General features: G+C 36.0%; 1 protein-coding gene across 30 annotated transcripts in view; it reads left to right on the plus strand.

Moving 5' to 3' along the window:
* FARS2 (phenylalanyl-tRNA synthetase 2, mitochondrial) overlaps window positions 1-17905 on the plus strand; it is a 229039-nt gene that overhangs the window by 7663 nt on the left and 203471 nt on the right. For 4 of the 30 annotated variants that reach the window (XM_085573472.1, XM_085573481.1, XM_085573482.1 and 1 more), the window contains one exon: window positions 53-110. The exons of 24 other annotated variants lie outside the window; for them this stretch is intronic. The gene's annotated coding sequence lies outside the window, so the exon portion shown is untranslated. Of the gene's footprint in view, window positions 1-52; window positions 111-6727; window positions 6786-17905 lie in introns of all 30 variants that reach the window. 2 more of the 30 variants (XM_085573471.1, XM_085573480.1) reach the window with 1 other exon arrangement.

Consider the following 17905-nt stretch of genomic DNA (forward strand, 5'->3'; position numbering starts at 1 on the left):
ATGTTTATGCACTTGATTTTAATTATTGTTTAACTTTTTCCTTTTTTGGAAGTGATCCTGGTGAAGTAGATGTCTAAAACGGAGAAGACAGATAAACAACAAATTATCAGGTCCTCACACAGATTTAATAGTACTTTTTGGTTTGTGTGTGTGTATGTAGGATTTCAAAATTGATTTGATCTCCAAGAAAGTTTTCAAGACCTTGACTGAGAGTGTTCTTACTTTTGAGAGAGTTTGCATAATTTTTTATGCAAATGCTTTCTTACTTTGACTATGAACACAGCTTTTTTTCAACATTCGTTTTAACTTTGATTTTATTATACTAATTACTTACAGTGTGAAAATTGCATAGTGCATTACACCAGCTCTTCCCATGGGAAGGTAGTATTGTAAAATGGACAGATATGGTATTGCACATGTAAAACTATCACATATTGAAGAGGTAATTAAATATTGGTTCTATATATGTTTGTTGAGCTTAAAATAGCTGCTTGCTTTTTATGTTGGCATCCTAACTTAGTCAAGTTTTATGAAAGAATGTTGTTCTAAACACATAGATGTGGCTTGAAAGAGGTTAACTTTTTCTGTTTCCCTTCTGTCCCTCTTCCTCCCTGCACAGATTGTGGTTCTTGTTCCACCTTCCCCTTCCACTTGCTATGTATCTTATTTTTATACTGCCATTGTATTTCTGATTTGTTGTGATAGGTTATATTCTTAATGTAGTATTCATTCTACAAACAGAAACTGCTGGATAGACTTGAAGTGTGTATATAGGAACACCATGTTTATTCCAGTTACTTTGTCAGACTTCCTGAGTTGTTATTTAAAGGATTCCTTTTTTAATAAACTAAATTTAAGAGATATTGCAGATTCTACCAAATCCAATTTTGTTACCAGATATTTGGAGTTCATTTGACCCCAGTGTCCTCTGGGGTCTCAGTCCTGACCCTGAGTGGCAGACCCTGCTGGGCCTGTGTGGAACATAATCTTTCAGCATGTGGCAAATTGCAATTCTACAGATGGTTTTAAAGAAAACAAAACAATTATTATGTTTTAATTTTGATTCTCTCAGTATGTAACAGATGTGGCATTAACTGAAGATTGTTTTGTCATATGTGACCTTAAGCTATAATAACATTTTATTCTTCATTAATAATAAAAACTTGATTCTTTAATATTGTTATTTTCTTTACTTCCCTGACTTTCATATCATTTTTCACCTTGTCCATGTGTATGTCTTGGCTCAGAATGAAAGATGAGAGGATGTTGCCTTTGGTATATAAAGACTAGATGGACAAATACTTCTGTGTTTAGTCTTAAATACACACACACACACACATATATATATATACACACACACTTCTGTGGCATAGTCTGAGATGTGGATTCTGAGTTCTATCTTAAGTTTTCTTTCACTGAGGCTTGTGGAGGAAAATGGGACTTGTAAATGTCTGGTGTCACAGAAGAGTTCTCTGACATAATTAAAATAAGTGGCTTTCTCAAGGGCTTTCAAACAGAGATTTTCTTTTGTTCTTTGAACTGGGCTTTGTCTAGAGTGAGTATATCAACATTAGCCAGTCTTAAGGAGATGTTGCCCAGGAACATCACAGATGTTAAAACAGGAAGCTACTTGGGAACCCATTATCCTAGAAAGCTGTGAGCTCAAGTGTTTCTCATTTTCTAGCATTAATGACAAAGAAATAAGTTAGCAATACTAGTCTTGTTCTTTTTAGTGTGATACCTAAAAGCCTATGTTTTTAATCTGGTGGTAGCGTGGTAGCAGGACTGCATGGAGACACAATATAAATCTGTGTTTTAAGTCATGCTTGACTTGCTTTGCTTGCTACAGAATATGTTGGAACTAGTTCTTCTTTAACAAGTTATTGGAGATGTCAGCACCTCTGAAATGCTTTAAAGGCAGTCATGTTCAGATGTAATCTAATACAGTGTTGTGAGGTAGGTTTGCCTGAATACATATGAATTAATCCTGGCTCTAAACGTTTAGCAAAACCATGGTACAGTTGTATCAGGAAATTATAACAGGATTGATCAAATGCATTTTAAAGTTTGACTTACATTTATATGAATAGGTAGAACTTTAAATTGATGGAGCTTATATTTATAATGAATATTTATCATCGGCATTGTTTATAATTCAGTGTCAGTTGTTGCAGTTGAAGTATTTGTAAGGAAAAGACTACTTTTTTTACCCTTAGGCTTTAAACATAATGAATGTATTTATTTAGCTGCAGTTACAGAAAATGTTTCATAACATAAGTAGGATTTTGCAAATCAGGTTTTCTATCTTTTGGTGACCCATATACATTCATAACTGTAGAATATGCAAGGTAAAAATTTTAAGCTGGTTGATGGAGGTTGGCTTGGTGGTTAATTCTTGAGTGTCTTCTTGGGTACACTTGTCCTTAAAGGAGCAAAATAAATATTTCATCTTGCAGCTCAGCTGTGTATTGGAAGACTGAGGAGGCAGTCACAGGCTTGACAGTCGTGTGGGATTTAGAAAAGGTGCATTATCCATTCGCCTGTAGTCAATTTTAGCTCTGGAATCAAGGAAATAATAGCAAAGTAGTTGAAAAATAAATATGTAAATAGAGTAAATAAGTTTGTTAAAAAGACCAGGGTAAAGGAAAGCAAACTTAAAATGTTTAGCAGTGCAATCTGACTTCATTTTTGTTTCACCTTGTGAAATTTGTTTTGTTGTGAGACCAGCTGTGTTGAGACAGATACTGTGACTGTGTGAGACTTGCTGGTAGAGCTATCTGTATTGTTTTCAAATTTTGCTGTTCACGAGAGTCCAGTGTTTTGTGTAGGTTAAATGGGTTGGAATGAACTGTGTCATTTAGAAACTGATGTGGTGAGTTCTTTTGGGTTTTTACAACATGCAAGTTAATACTGCACTCTCTGTAGGCTAGCTCCTTTTCCCTACACTTTTGTTTCTTTTTTTTTTTCATGCTTTTCTCTTGTTTGCAGTCCATGTGATTTGGAATCAAATGTAAATGATGATACAGAGTTTCTAAACAAATTTTGTTATCTGTAACATGGCATATATTTGCAATTCTAGCTTAAGGCTTTGGGTTAATAGTTCTTGAGAGATGAAGGGGTCTTCTGCTTCTAGACCACAGCAACAGAACACAACAGCCTAAGCCACTAACACACACATGGGACAATAAAAACCATCTGGTGGTTGATTTCTATTTCACTCACTCAATAGAAAAGAGCTTCAGTGATAGGAAATTGTACAAAAACAGTAAAGGTTTTCACATTATGTAAGAAAAAGTGTTTCAGCAAATAGAATTTTCTTCTTAGTAGGTCCCATTTAACATTTCAAAGACGGTGGGCTCTTATTAAGGAGAATGAGCTGGAGCATATCTCTTTTTCCCTCAAGAGCTGTATTAGCAGGTGGGTAAATTTATAGGACTCAGGTTTCACTCATTGTACCTTAAACTGTAAATCTGTTATCCTGTAACTATGCTGTACTCAGGCAAGGGCTGACCATTTCTTACATGTCTGGATCCAGTAAAAAAGCCCTGCTAACATTGGTTTTAATTGGATGCCTAAACGTGTCTCTGCAGAAAACTTCCCTGTCAAAGAGAAACAGAAGAAAGACAGCAGGGATTTCAGTCATCATTTTCTGACATCACTCTCTTTATATCTCTTTCATCTCACACAGTGGTTGAGAGAGAAGGGGCAAGCGGACTGGGAGATCATTTCACATCCTGGTTCAGGATTTTCGGGCTCCATGAGAGATGATTTTGCCTTGCATGGGAATAAAATTGTGCAACTCTGACTTCCTGCTCATGAAGTTCCCAGTGGCACAGCAGAGTTGTCTAGGGCTTCTGAGTAGGTACAGTGAAGGAAACCTGAGTAGTAGCTGTAGTAGCACCATTCCCTTCCCATTGGTATTAGTGTGTTTCTCCAGCATGAAACAGAAGGAGCTGATGATTTAAAAAAAAAAGCCCTTTCCAACAGGAAATGCTTGAAATCTGTCTAAATCTGTCTTAGAATATAAAAGATATGAGGTGGACAACTAGGCAGAGCTGGATACATAAATGTTACTGGGACTATGTCAAAACACCATTTTTAGATGGAAAGTGAAGTTTCAGGCATAGACACTATTCTTCCTGTTGAAAACTGACAGCTTCAGTTTTTATTTAATTGACTGTTGATTCTTGAACAGGAAAGATTATTTTTTTTAAATTTAATTTCCTGTGTGATACTCATTGCATTTGAGACATCATGCAGTGGCTATTAAAAGTGATGCATATATTAAATTTCCAAATAAAGATTTTAGAGCAACTCCTGCCCAGCTCTGTTTTAAAGAAATAAGAGCCTTTAGGCTGATTTGAAAGGACATTTGCTGAAACCATGGCTACAAAGCACGTGGATGGCACTGGGAGATGAGTTTTGAGATGCTAAAATTAAATTATAATATTTAATACAAATATTTATTAAAAAAGAGAATGTGAAAAACATTGCTTGTAAGAATTGAAGCAAAGGCTATTCAGATAGGTTTCATAAATGTTATGTCCAGTTTACTGAAGTTGTTTGGCAATAGTGACATTGCATTTCAAATGTAACTAGAAATAGATATTTGATATGAGCACTGATTCTTTTTTTATTTTTCTTTAAATGACATTAAGTTGTCTTTCTGTTAATCTTAGAAAGCCTTATAAATTTTGTGCCCTATTTCCAGTACATTGGACTAACATTTTACATGCTCAGGTATGGCAATATATAGTTGCAGGGGTGAACAGTGGAACACATAAATAAATTTATAATGGATGTGTATTTTTGTGAAAGAGACAGTTGAAATCTTTTAAAGCCATTGATATAACAGTAATATTAGCAGTCAGTTTTCCTTCCAAACATGGAGGAGCCTCTAATTCACCTTCATGGAAAAGATTACTTAATTTTATGCAATGTAGTCAACTGTCAAATAATTAATTTAAAATTCAGATCTGAGGGGAAATACAGAATCACAAAATCTGTAGACTCATATGGAGTCCTCTTCACTTTCACACTGTTGGAGTACTTTTTGATAAAGAAGAAAGAGGATGGAGTAGCAGCTAGATGTCTGGAACTGATCCACAGTTCATTGAATTAAATTGAAATTTTTTTTTCATTCACTTTGATCATCCTTGGATTAAACCAGTATGCATATGATTTAATTAGTAGCAAGCTCAGGAAATGCTGGGATGTTGGCTTTCTAGTTCCTTACCTACTGAGATGGAAATTACATAAACCAATATATTTGTTTGTCTATGATATGGCAAGTGCAGAAGTACTCACAGTTGACTTTCCTAGTGGTGGACCTCCATTTAAAAGAGACATTTTATGCTAAACCTCTTTTTCTTCCTTTATTTATAATGATAAGCTCATCTTTTATTCATTACACTTAAAACAGATCTATTTCTATGTCTTTGAAAATATTTGTATTCTGGAAAAGTGAGCAAATTGTAGGTTTATTCTATGTCTAATTTTGAAATACACTAATTCCTTTCCTCCCCCAGATGTTATATTTAACATTAAGGGTTAAAAATGCAGTTTTGATAGGTTCTCTTTGACTCAGAGCAATGAGGTTCTTTAATAGCAAATGTTTAATTATCCAATAGAGTATATTTTTTATCATGGATCACATTGATGGCATCTCTATCAATGCTGTCATTTATTTTTTTTTTTTAATTACGTAAAACAGTGCAGCTTCATGTTGGGATACCTTTACATTTCTGCAAGTTTGAGAAGCAACCAGAGAAAACTCCTTTGCTAAGGGCAGGTTTGTAGGCAGAGTTGTTGGACAGTCATAGTTCAGAATCGCTAAATTTCTTTTCTGAAGCATTTGAAATGTTTTTACCCTGAACCAGATTTCTATCACCTTGTTCCTTCCTGTATTGTTCTTTATTAGGTGAGCTGCCCCAATGCTTTTCCTGGGGCAGTTGGTGAAGTTAAGGTCTGGCTTGGGACAAGAGAGGAGGGGTGGTGGGAGCTGGCTGTGGGTCTTGACACTGGACACAGAGATGCCATGTAGGTGTGTCCTGTTTGCTTTCGCAGACCCTGATGGGAATCTGAATGATTTACAGTCTAAATGTTTATGAAATCTAACAGGCTTCTTATGGATTAGTAACATAAATAGGAATAGTATAAAAATCAAGGGAGAAAGGCTTATAAGCTAACACCACAGTTTCTCAATTTAGCAGTTGTGTAACTAGCCATAAATCTGCCACTTGGGTTTGCTTATACTTTGGGTAGTTTGTAGCACAATAAATAAGAATTCTCTAAGGTGTCAGTTACATACCTGTCAATGAAAACTCACCTGAAAAGATTAGGTCTGTGTCAAAAAATATTTAAAGGAACCTTGTTTTTTTTCTCAAGGGCATTTAAGAGTTACTGAAGCAGCATTAAATACTGTACTATACAGCATTAAATACTTATACTGTATGATGCTCAGGTTTTTTCTCTACCACTTTACAGGAAAACATTCTGCAGCAACTGCAACATAACACATAGCATAGGCAGAACTTTTTGTGGTAGACATTGCTTTCTCAAATAAGCATGGCATATGCTTAAGCCATGCTGATGTGTTATTGTTTATCATCTACAATGATTTTGGAGTGTATCATAAAATTATTTGTATACTTGAGGGAGTGATCCAGACAACAGAAAAGGAATTAAGTACGTGATCTAAGTATTTATTTGTTTTATATGTTTCTAGCTGCTGATTGATGAGTTTATATTGCTACTTCTGCATTTGCAATTGAGAAGGGATGTTGGTAAGCAAATATTTTTTCTCATTTGCCTTTGTTTCACTAAAATTAAGTAACTCCTTTTAGAAGGAAAGCAATATTTTTAAGGTACAAATCTGAGAAACAGGCAAATAAAATGTATACACGGTCTACTTTCTTGGTGTCAGAATTAAAAGTAGAAAAATACTGTTTAATGTATTACTTAATGTATAAGATATCCTGTCTTGCTTGTTATATATTTTGAGAAGCATAGTTAAAAAATCAAGATATTATTGCACAAGTTGGGAAAACTTTTCTTATTCTGTCATAAACCTTCTTTTTGATGTCTGCCACAAGAATTTCTAGGATATAATTGAAAACAGTTGTCTGGCCTCTGTTGATTAGGAGTTGGGATTTGGTTTCTTGTGCTTGAATATGTCAGTTCATCAACTTCTCTGGCTCTGAAATAACTTATTGTTTCTGTGTGTTTTTCTGTGTGTATTGTTTCCTCTGTGTTTCTACTGTTTCAAAAAAAAAACAAACTGTCGTCTTTGCTGTCATATTTCCAACACTTTTGAAAAAGAAAACTCTTAAAAAGCAGTGACTGTGTCTTCTGCCCAGGACTGCCCATACTGAAATGCGCAGTTTGCGTTGCACAGCCCCCCTGTGCACGTATGCTTTGACTCTACAAAGTCTCTCCAGTAATCCCTGCTCATCTATAGTGAAATGCAGTGGCAGCTTGTTTCAGATTTCTGGTTGTTAATCAATCTGTTCACACTTAAATGTGTTGCAGCCCAGTGAAAGCAGGGACTATCCTGGATGAATGATATGGAAGAAGTGAAGTGGATGTATGTAAGTGTAATCTACCCCCAGAGTGGCAGATTGCTTTAGCAATGACCTTTATCAGTGAGAATAGGCTAAAATTGTATCATTTTTGAGAACCAGAGTGCTACTTCCACTTAAGCTGTTGCTGGGTGTGATGTTTTGCCGTCACTTTTTGAAGACACTGTTAAGTTGAATTTAATACTTTTCTTAAAAATTCCAGGTTTTAAGCATAAAGGCCTAAGGAAATTATGTCTTGAAGATGGCATTTGTGCATCTGCTGTCAGCCCTCTTTTTTCCACTTCAGTTAAATTTCACACAGAATATCTGGGTCAGCAAAGACAGCAAGGTACAGGTGGTGTGGGAGAATAAAGGGCTTTATGAAGGAGATAAACCGTATACTCTCCATAGCCAAAGGAGAGGTAGCAGGATGAATTTGTCCCTTACTACTGAATCTGCAACCTAACTTTGCCTCCAAACACAGAGGAAATAAACTTTGGCTAGTTCTGCTGCTTGCAAAAGAAAGCTTACTGTAAACCTGAGATTGAATTATGTTCTGTTGGCTGACACATCTTACAGAAGAGGAAGATAGAATAATGGTGTCTGAAATATTTTAAAAGAACTGAGAATAGATGCTTTAAGAGAAAACATTGCGTATGTTGTCTTTTAGACTTTTTGAAGAATAGTGTGTCTACAGGAGAGAGCTTGAGACAAATGATGCTGTTTTTCAGTCTCTGGGATGATTAGCAAATACTGGAACATAATAGAAGTTATAATCAACTGCAAATGTAAACTGTTAGATTGCTGCAGAGGGAGGAGGCTACTTAGACAATAAACTTTAAAGTAACACAGCTGCTTCTTTAAAGCTGTCAACATGTTACGATCATCTGGAAAAGTATACACAATAGCTTGTCATAAACCTATCAACTTTTCTGCCTTGTATTAAGTGTGAGATTTCCTTTTCTGTGAGTTGTGAACCTTTATTCTTTCCCAGCTTTTGCACATATAATATCTGCCCTTTTTCCCTTTTTGAAAATATCAGTTAGGACAACTCTAGGTTTGCTTTTGTGTGTTAGCAAGGAGTTGTTTTGTGTGGATCTTTCTGTATGAAGAACTCATGGTGGGGAGAGCACTAAATCCAAATGAGCCATAATTAGCTTGCCCAGAGAAGTTCTTGAAACTCTTCTGCTGGAGACTTTAAAACCCAACTAGGGAACTCCCTGAGTGACCTTCTTTTGACAGGGTTTTGAACTAGGCCACTTCCAGTGGTCTCTTTGAACCCAAATTATTATATGGTCCTGTAGTTCTGTGATGTACAGATGTAAAGCTTGTATTAATTTCTAAAGGAGATTGGTCCGGGGGTTATCTTTAAGAGTCATCCCTAAGCTTAGTTCTGGGACCGTCCCTCTCTTACTGTCGTTAAGCTTTGCTTTCCTTGTGGGAGTTTTGCTCCTCAGTACACTGTATTTGCCATAAGAAGTTAGAAAATGGGAGACAGACCTTCACTGTAACTGATGTTTTAATTCTCTGCAGGACTTGTAACTGAAATTTTAGGCAAGGTTGTGCATGATGTGAGTGTCTTTGATGGGGAAGAGAATTCTAGTTGTTAAGCCACTGAGTTCTTTGTATCAGGTTCATATTATCCTGGAGCTCATACTTCTTTCTAAGATTACTAAATTGGAATTTCTCAGCCAAAAGAGAGGGCTTATGCATCCTGAATAAACTCTTTATTGCATCAGCACAAACTCTATTTTGTGCTGTTCATTTTGTCAGCCCTGCAATTTTGTGAAGGTGTTTGAAATTTCATTTTTCTAATCTTCCATTAGTACTGATAAAGCTGCTCCTTTGTGGTATCTGTCACCAGCAAGAGGTGAGCAGTAGTTAATTACCCAGTTTGAGAATTGGGTATCTGCTTTTCCCATTCCAGGGAAAATTACTGCAACTCCAAAATATGGTGGAGAAATGCTCCATACAGTGTCTCGCTGTATTTTCTGTATGTGTCAAAGATTTTTTGAGCTGTGAAAATATTCCAATCTATGCTTCAACAATTAGTAGAGTGGGCCATCGGATGCAAATTTGATTCCTCAAGCATTACAGTACATGGACAAATGGCAACTTGAAGTGGTTTGATAGAATAGGATATGTTTCTTGCAGTCCACATTCCCCATGTGCACACCTGCAGAAAACACACAAACACATGGCCTCCCCATCCCACCATTGCAGCCAAACCATCTGCCTCAGGTGTGCATGGTCAAGCCAGGATCTGCACTTAGGTAACCTTATTCTGTTCCTGAAAGTATTAGAAGTACTTTGATTTTAAAAATAATGCTCGTGATTTCATATTGAATTGTTTTCCGTTCCTTGAAACATGAGGTGCTGTATAAAAATTAAAATAAAAAGCTAGTAGAGTTTTTTGAGGCAAAGCATGTATAGGTAATATATATACATTGTGAAATTATGTCTTACTATACATCACTCTTAAAATGTGGTATCACTAGAACCAAAGATAAGCACCATACAGTCCAACTCTACCCGTTCAGTGCATCACTGATGATACTATATAAAGATGTCATCGTCAGATGTGAATACAGAATTTTTAGCAAACTGTGGTTATACTTCCTGCTGATAGTTGCTGTTAGAGGTTCCCTTCTGATGACACATCTAGCACCTTCTGATATTTACAATCTGTGATTTGCATTTGGAACTCAGCTTTTACCCTCACAGCAAGACAGAGCATAAACAAAGCAAGATGTGAAGCAACATTTCTGTAGAAAGTTTTCTGTGGTAATTCTTGAGAGTTCTCTGGTGATCTGAAAATAAATTCCTAGGTACAAGTATACCGCAGCTTGGGGGATAAATGTGCACCAGGCACTGATGACTGCTGTGTAACGCAAGTGGCCTTGCCTTACAAGCATCATAATCCCTTCTTATATAAGATAATAAATAAACGTAAGTACTTTTAAAAAGCTGATTCTTGAATATTCAGGGCTAAAGGGTCTTGGCTGACCAAGGGTCTGCTGCTTCTTGCAACAAGAGAGCTCTCTGGCATGGCTTAGTAGTAACAGAATATCTTACAAGTGGCATGAAAAACTTGAAAACCTCCTTTTAGTGCCTTCTCTAGGTGCTACAGAAAAATATAGTTTTGGGTTCTCTTTATGACTTCACTTTCTTTTTCCTAGTTGGAAGAAAAAAATGCTCTATTTATTTTGTCAATGAAATGCCAAATGTTCCAAGATGAGATTACTTCGACAGAGGACTGCACAACCTTTACTGCAACAAACAGCTTTACCCAGATGACTTATTTGCTTGAAAATAATTAAGGGCATTTAGGTTGCTGAAAACCCTCATCTACTGTGCATCAAGAGCATCTGGTTTGGTTTGTGCATTTGTTTGCTTTGCTCACAGAAGTTTCTTGATTTTTCAAGCCAGCCAGGAAAACCAGCAGGGTTATTTAAGCAGAACTCCCCCTAGCATACTACAGTAGGGCCAAATAATTAGATTCACACCCTTAGAGTAGATACACAGCTCAAAAGCAAAACCAAACACCCTTGATTCAGTTGACACAAGTTGATTTCTGGTATATTATGGCAGAGAACAGTCTGTTTCACCTGTCTGATAGCAGGCTGGCTGGATTTTGCCAGCATTAGGTCTGATGTCCTGGAAAAACTCTGGTGTTCCTGACTTAGAGTGGGAATTGAAGTAACCTAGTGCCAACATCAGCAAAGATTTCATCCATTTAATTTGTTCTTCCAGTGTGGCTAAAATAATTCCACTTCATAGGTCTACTTTCTTAGGAAGAAATCTTTTTAAGTGAGTAGATATCATACTTTTAAAGCCATTTTTTCCCAACTACTTGTATTTGTTAGTAGAAGGAAGCCAAGATGAATTTATTAAAAAGATTCGATGGTACATAACAAAATTGAGATTTTGTACTTACTGTGTTGTTGATTACCTATTGATTGCTCTGTTTACATGAAATTAAGACCATTTTATAACTACTGGCCCTTTAGGCTCTGATTCAGATACTTAATTTGGAATGGATCCATCTTCTGCTTGTACTTCTATAAATTAGAGTTTCCAGAAGTGTTATTTTTATGGGTGAGCAAGTTAGCAAGTTTTATTTTCGGTGACCATTACTTAGTCTGGTAACCTGGGTGGAGAGGTAAGGGACGAAAAAATTTGCTTTTACAATGAAGTGAGCAGATACCAAATAATTCTGGATGTGTTCAAGAAAAAAAAGATCAGTTAAAGCTGGAACAATTTAAGGTCCCATGTGTGATAAAATTTAATGTCAAAGAGGAGTCATAAAAGATCAAAAGCTGAACCTGCTTCCACTGAGACAAATAGAAATGTTTGTTCCTAGGGAGATTTTTGAGTCTAAATTCTACAATCCTGAAATGTTTTCAGGTCTGGGTAGAGTAATCTTTACTAACTAGCCAATTTTAAAAGAAAATTATTAAACTTAGTGGGGGTTTTTTTTGGGTTTTTTTGTTTGTGTTTTTTTTTTGTTTTTGTTTTTGTTTTTTTTTTTTAATGCAGGTTTTTAGCCTTAAAGTAAAAAGTTTTCAAAGATCAAAGTTTAGGAATATGTCTGATTAGGTGATTAAAATTTCTTTTAAACTATATTTCAGTGTTGTGCATGCTAGAGGCAGGATGCTCTCCTCTGTGAGGTCCTCAGAAGACCATTATAAAAAGGATATGAAATGGTGTCAGTGGAGTGATACCACTTACAGGCATGCTTTTTTCTTATCACAATGAGAACAGTTTAATGTTTGATAAAATGAGAACATATATTGTATCTTTAAAGAATTTATTTTGTACAATTCTCAAAGATGTCAGGAGAAGGCTGTGGCCTTCTAGTTCATTCCTGTAGTCTGGGCAAAATCAATCTGCCATAGCAATGGACCTTACTCGTATTGAAACAGACATGTTTTAAATATAAGATGCAGTCAACAGAAGGAGGGAATAGAAGGAATATTTTGCTGCTAACATTGAATGAGTAACATTATAAAAGCTTTAAATTTTATCCTGGCTAATTTTTATAACAGAAGTTAAAATGTAAGGATGTTTCGCATTCAGATTTTCAGTGATTCAGGCTTTGCTGCAAGTGTTTCATAAAAATGCTTATTTATAAAACCCAAAAACCCAGCTGTTTTAGTTGGACTAGAAAGGGAATGTTGCATGGAAAATGCTACAGTTAAAATCCTTGAAAGTTTGTTTTCTTTGTTTGAAGGCTTTGTTTGTTTGGATTTAAACTGAGCCTTCTGTTTGGTTTTGTATCAGAGAAATTCCTGCTCTTATTATTTCAAAAAGTGTGGGTCAGTTGACAGGTGAACGAAATTGTGTTGGTGGATTTTTATTACTTAACTGTGTGTTCATGCTAAGACAAAGCAGCAGAAATAGTGTGCATGTAGTGTTGTCTTTTGTGATTCAGCTGGAAGAGCCAGCTGGTACTTGGTAAAGGTGCTTGAGTCTGTAGGGACCAGTGCAGTACCTGCTGGCTTTGTTTTGGTGAAGTGCTGTTTGGGAGTTTTTAAAAATCTGTTGTAGGAATTATGAAGGAGCTCTGACTCCATGTGTACATTTACAGAACACTGGCCTATGTGGATGCATGCTTGCTCACATCTTGTGGCTTCTGTCTCCTCAGAATTGTTTTCTGTTGTGTTCTTCTTTCCCTTCATACACATTTGTATATGCATATTTTAAGTTTAATTCTGTCATATTTTTCTCATATGGAAGCCAAAATTTAATGCAAAAACATTTATGTGAAACATTTGCAAAGATGGTAGTAGCTGTATACAGGCTGTGTACAGTGGCCTGTCCTGTTCTGGATAATTTTGTGTGAATCTAGACTTATGTTGCTTATATGGAGGTGGTAGAATTGAAGATATTAAACAGACCAGGGTATTTTCCAGTTGTGTATGTCATCTATGAAAAATAAATACACCATTGAATCAAAAATCCAGCTTGGAAGTGTCTCAGTTTTAGCAAGTTCAGATTTCTGTTCATACTCCTACACCTTCATTACATAAGCAGTGGTTGGATTTGATAAAGGTTAGTGCTAAAGAAGAGGGATTTTGCTTTCAAACTCATGAAGGCAGACCCATCTGCCTGCTTTAGTCTTCTCTTTCATGCCATTCTTTTTGTAACAGTACATCAGGAGACCTGGGCATTTCTCAGTTTACCTCCAGCCATGTCAGATCTCCTTTGTCAGCCCACAGCAGAACGGTTACTCTTTGCCATTTGTGCTGGACAGTAGAGGTAAACTGATCTTACACTGTGGTTCTTGAAGTTCTTTCTGAATGGAGATACTTTCTGCTGCTGTTACCTCCAGAGGAGTACTAACTTTCCAGACTTTAAAGTGCCTCTCATTCATGGTTTTGCTATCAGTCCATTCAATTGGTCAGAAATATCTTTCTAAAGACATTTTGAAAGCAGTGGTAATTGCAGAGCTTTTGCTTGTTTAAAAGGAAAAAATTGGAGCTTTCTGTTTTCATGAATTCTTACAGCTGCTGACTTGCTCCATGCTTCCAAGGGTCATCTTAAAGCATTATTGTGTTCTCAGCAAATAGTTGTTAAGCCATGTAAGACTCGAATAAATATTTTAAACAAACAAGTCTGCTGAAAACCGGAGTAGTATCGAGGGAATGATATTCCTTTGTATTTTTTCTAGTAAGGGTTATTTATTAGGGTGAGCAGATGGGTACTATTCATTTTTGGCATTCATTGATAAGCCTGCTACCTCTCCAGGTGGCTCTACAAAAATGATAACACTGTGGCACTGCTCCCATTTTATTTTTATTTCTCTCAGGCTAGTTAGTCACCTGTCTCTGTTTTCCTCATTTAGAGCCATCTGCTGGATTTTTTTGTTTCTGTTTTTTTGATTGTTCTCCATTCTAAAGTCACCAGGGGATCTCCAGTAGGGGCTGATGCAAAGACTTTGTTTGCTTGCTGGGTATGGAACTCACAGATATTTTCTTTTTGTCATCTTCTCTCTAGCCAGTTTGCAAGTTTTATTTTCCCCAGCCTGTCTTTATGAAGTAATCCATACAGTTATTAGTGGACTGTTTGATCACTTTGATGATTAATATAAGGGCTGTCTTACTTTTTTTCTGTTGAAATATTAAAAGAATTCTCAGAACTATTGAGAACCTGTCTTCTGTTGCATTTGTTATCATGGGAGAACACAAGGATATAGATCTGGCACATAGGAGTTGGACTCAATGGCCTTGATGGGTCCCTTACAACTCAGCAGACTTTGTGATTTGACGTTATTAAAATAAAAACTTTATTTACATAAAACTACATTTTAATAAGTTCAATCAATAATTTATTTCCTTTCTGAAGAGGCAAGATAGGCAATGTGCTTCTAAAATAGAAAACCTTTTATTGTGAGTATAGAAGGTTGTCTAGACTGTGTTTGGACCTAACTGTGTGGGACTAATGCACACCTGTCATCAGCATGCATTGAAATGTATCACCTGGCTGGGTTTGAAAATGGATGAAATGGCTTTGAAAAGCCTGTACTTGACTCCACATGAAACATCTGTGGCTGAAGGGCCAGGTCACAGTTTCACACCTCTGCTTCCCTGTTCTTTCCTGCTCTTTCCATCTTCCTAGCAACCTCACTCTTGCTTCCAAGAGAGCGCAGCTTTCCCATCCCTTTGGAGAGCCAGAACTAAGCTATTGGACTGTGTTACCAGGTTTCTAGTTGTGGTCATTAATTTTATTGTCTGATATGATATTAAAACTGTTCCAGACAATACTGAAAGAAAGGTGAACACAGATGCACATACACCTAAATCTTTAATGTTTAAGCACATATAGTGTGTGGCCACAGATATAGGAAAAGCTGAGAAATCTGTTCAACTTTAACTCAGAACTACTCATTTGTTACTTGCTAGTTATTAAGATTATTGTATTATGTTGATCTTAAAGTTAAATTGCACGGATACTGTAGTTTATATACTATATATTACATATAGTACATAGATTTGAGTTTCAGTTCCAGTTGGCTTTCTTGAATATTTTTACTAGAAAACAATAGAAATGTTTTTCCTTGCCAACATCTGGGATGATTTCTTCTTTTCCCCTCCAGGCATTTGCAGCTCTTGCTCAGCTGAATTTTATATTGAATATTGAATTTTATATTGAATATTGAATACTACCAGATCTTTCTCTTGACTTGCCCCTACACTTTCTCCTCCTGCTACTAGTTGTAATGGTTCTATGTAGCTGTTGAAAGAGTATCTCTTTCCACCAACCATTTAATTAAGGAAATGCTTGAACACCTCATTAACCTCATTATGCTTAATACATTCATTTTTCATTGCCTATCCTTATATCCATTCTCGCTCTCGTTAAAATACAGCCATTGTCACTCATATAGAAAGAAGAGAGATAAATAACAAATGATAGATTTGAGGAGCTAAAGAGCTATGTTCAACATACTAGTTTCTTTGTTGGTGGTGGTAGTGGTGGTAGTAAGTTTTAGAGTTTATTTTTTCTGAGTAGTAGTGTAATATCTATTCTGAGATTTATTCTAGTAATAGATTATAGTAATCTGTTCAATCAGCAGTGATTTGAGGTCCCTGAGAACAGATGTAATCCACAGGGATAAAGCTACTGGATAATCAAGAGTGAAATATATAATATATACATAATATTACATTGTTTCAGAGTATTACTGGGTTTTTGCAACTTTTCTGCATCCCAGTTTGCCTCTTGGGAATTGCGTATTTTATCCATGGCTTTGAACGGTTTGTAGCTGAACATTTTCTCTAAATGATTATTCTGATTGATTACTTTGCATTTCTGTAATATTGAGCTTTAAACTACAGTAAAAAAACTGAAGTGATGATAGCAGTAGTTTGTAATTTGTGATACAGAAACATAGCTGAATTTAGTTGGACCTCAATGGTTCCCGTCCCCACTTTAAATTCCAGTAAAAAAAAAAAATAATGTTTTCAAGAATTTCTGTACAGAAGGGAATCATCCCAGGTATGTAAATTTTAACACTGATGATCTGGACGAGTGAACAGAGTATTCACTTGTGTCTGCAAGATGTGCTTGAGGGAGAACTTACATATATTTTTGTTATTGGAGTCTCTATTGTTTTTATTTCAGTGTAAATCACCCACCACAATTTTGAAGTATGATATGGAAACTTTTGAAGCCACTTTCTCTGGTTCTCAACTAAGCTCTGAACAGAATCCCAGAATGCCTTGGTAATGAACAATTTGGTTTTAATGCAAAAAACCTCTTAATTAATATGACAACTAAGGATCTTGTGTCTTTCTTCTCACTTCATTTCTCACAATTCATTCTCTGTTCCAATTTTAGAGTAACCTACCTATTGGTTTATACCTATTGGGTATAAAAAGGCCATCTTTTTGGAAGAAGATAAAAAACCCCAAAGTAATCTGGTAATAAATATATCCCTTCCACTTTAAATCACAATACAACTGGGCCATTATCTAAAGCAGGGTTTATATAATGAATTATTTTGTTGAATCAGAATGACATACATTGTATCTAATTACACTGAGGCACTCCTACATTTGTTTATTTAATAATCTAGAAATAAAATGTTTTAAGAGAGCAATAAAACAATATAGTCAAAGTGGAGGTATTGCCACAAATGCTTTGTGAATGCACATTTTTAATAGGTTTTGTGAAGAAACTAGCTCCTGTGCCTTGTTTGAGGCAAAGGAACCCATCAAATTGAGGAAAATTTGAAAGAGAGAGATTGTCAGTTCTAGATTCCCCCCAGTGATGTTGCATATCTTTATTTATGTGTAAAATGTTCTCCTTTACTGCAGATCTTCTGCTGTGTGCTTTTTAAAGCATCCTACTATCAGTTAGACCAGTGCAGCTACATGAAGCTCCTGACCCATATGTCAGTACTCTGTCTCACAAAGAGCTCAGATGCCCTCATCTAATGCAGAACTTGTGGTGGGGGGGTGGGCGTGGAGGGGGGATGGCATGCTAGCATGGGAAATCTTTGCATCAGACTCATGTCTTTTTGAAAAGGAAAGATGAAAACATTAAATAAATAAACAAATGTATAAATAAATTACTACTAAATATTTTAGAACTTCACCCTGCTTGGGAATTCACCTTAAAGGAGGTCATTTAGAGATGAGGTAAGTAGAGGGAAATGCATGTGAGCCTTCAGCTCACCAGGTTCTTAAAATACATGTTTTTCTCCTCCTTGTTGTTTTTAATATGAAATAACAAAGTTCAGCTGTTACTGATGTGAAAGTAGGAGGAAGCTTTATATTATCTAGATTGACAGAATGAGTGGGATGACCAGAGGGATTTAATCTATTCTTTCCAATAACTTC

The sequence above is a fragment of the Lonchura striata genome, chromosome 2 (genome assembly GCF_050655825.1).
Source record: "Lonchura striata isolate lonStrDom1 chromosome 2, ASM5065582v1, whole genome shotgun sequence".
Lineage (NCBI taxonomy): Eukaryota > Metazoa > Chordata > Aves > Passeriformes > Estrildidae > Lonchura > Lonchura striata.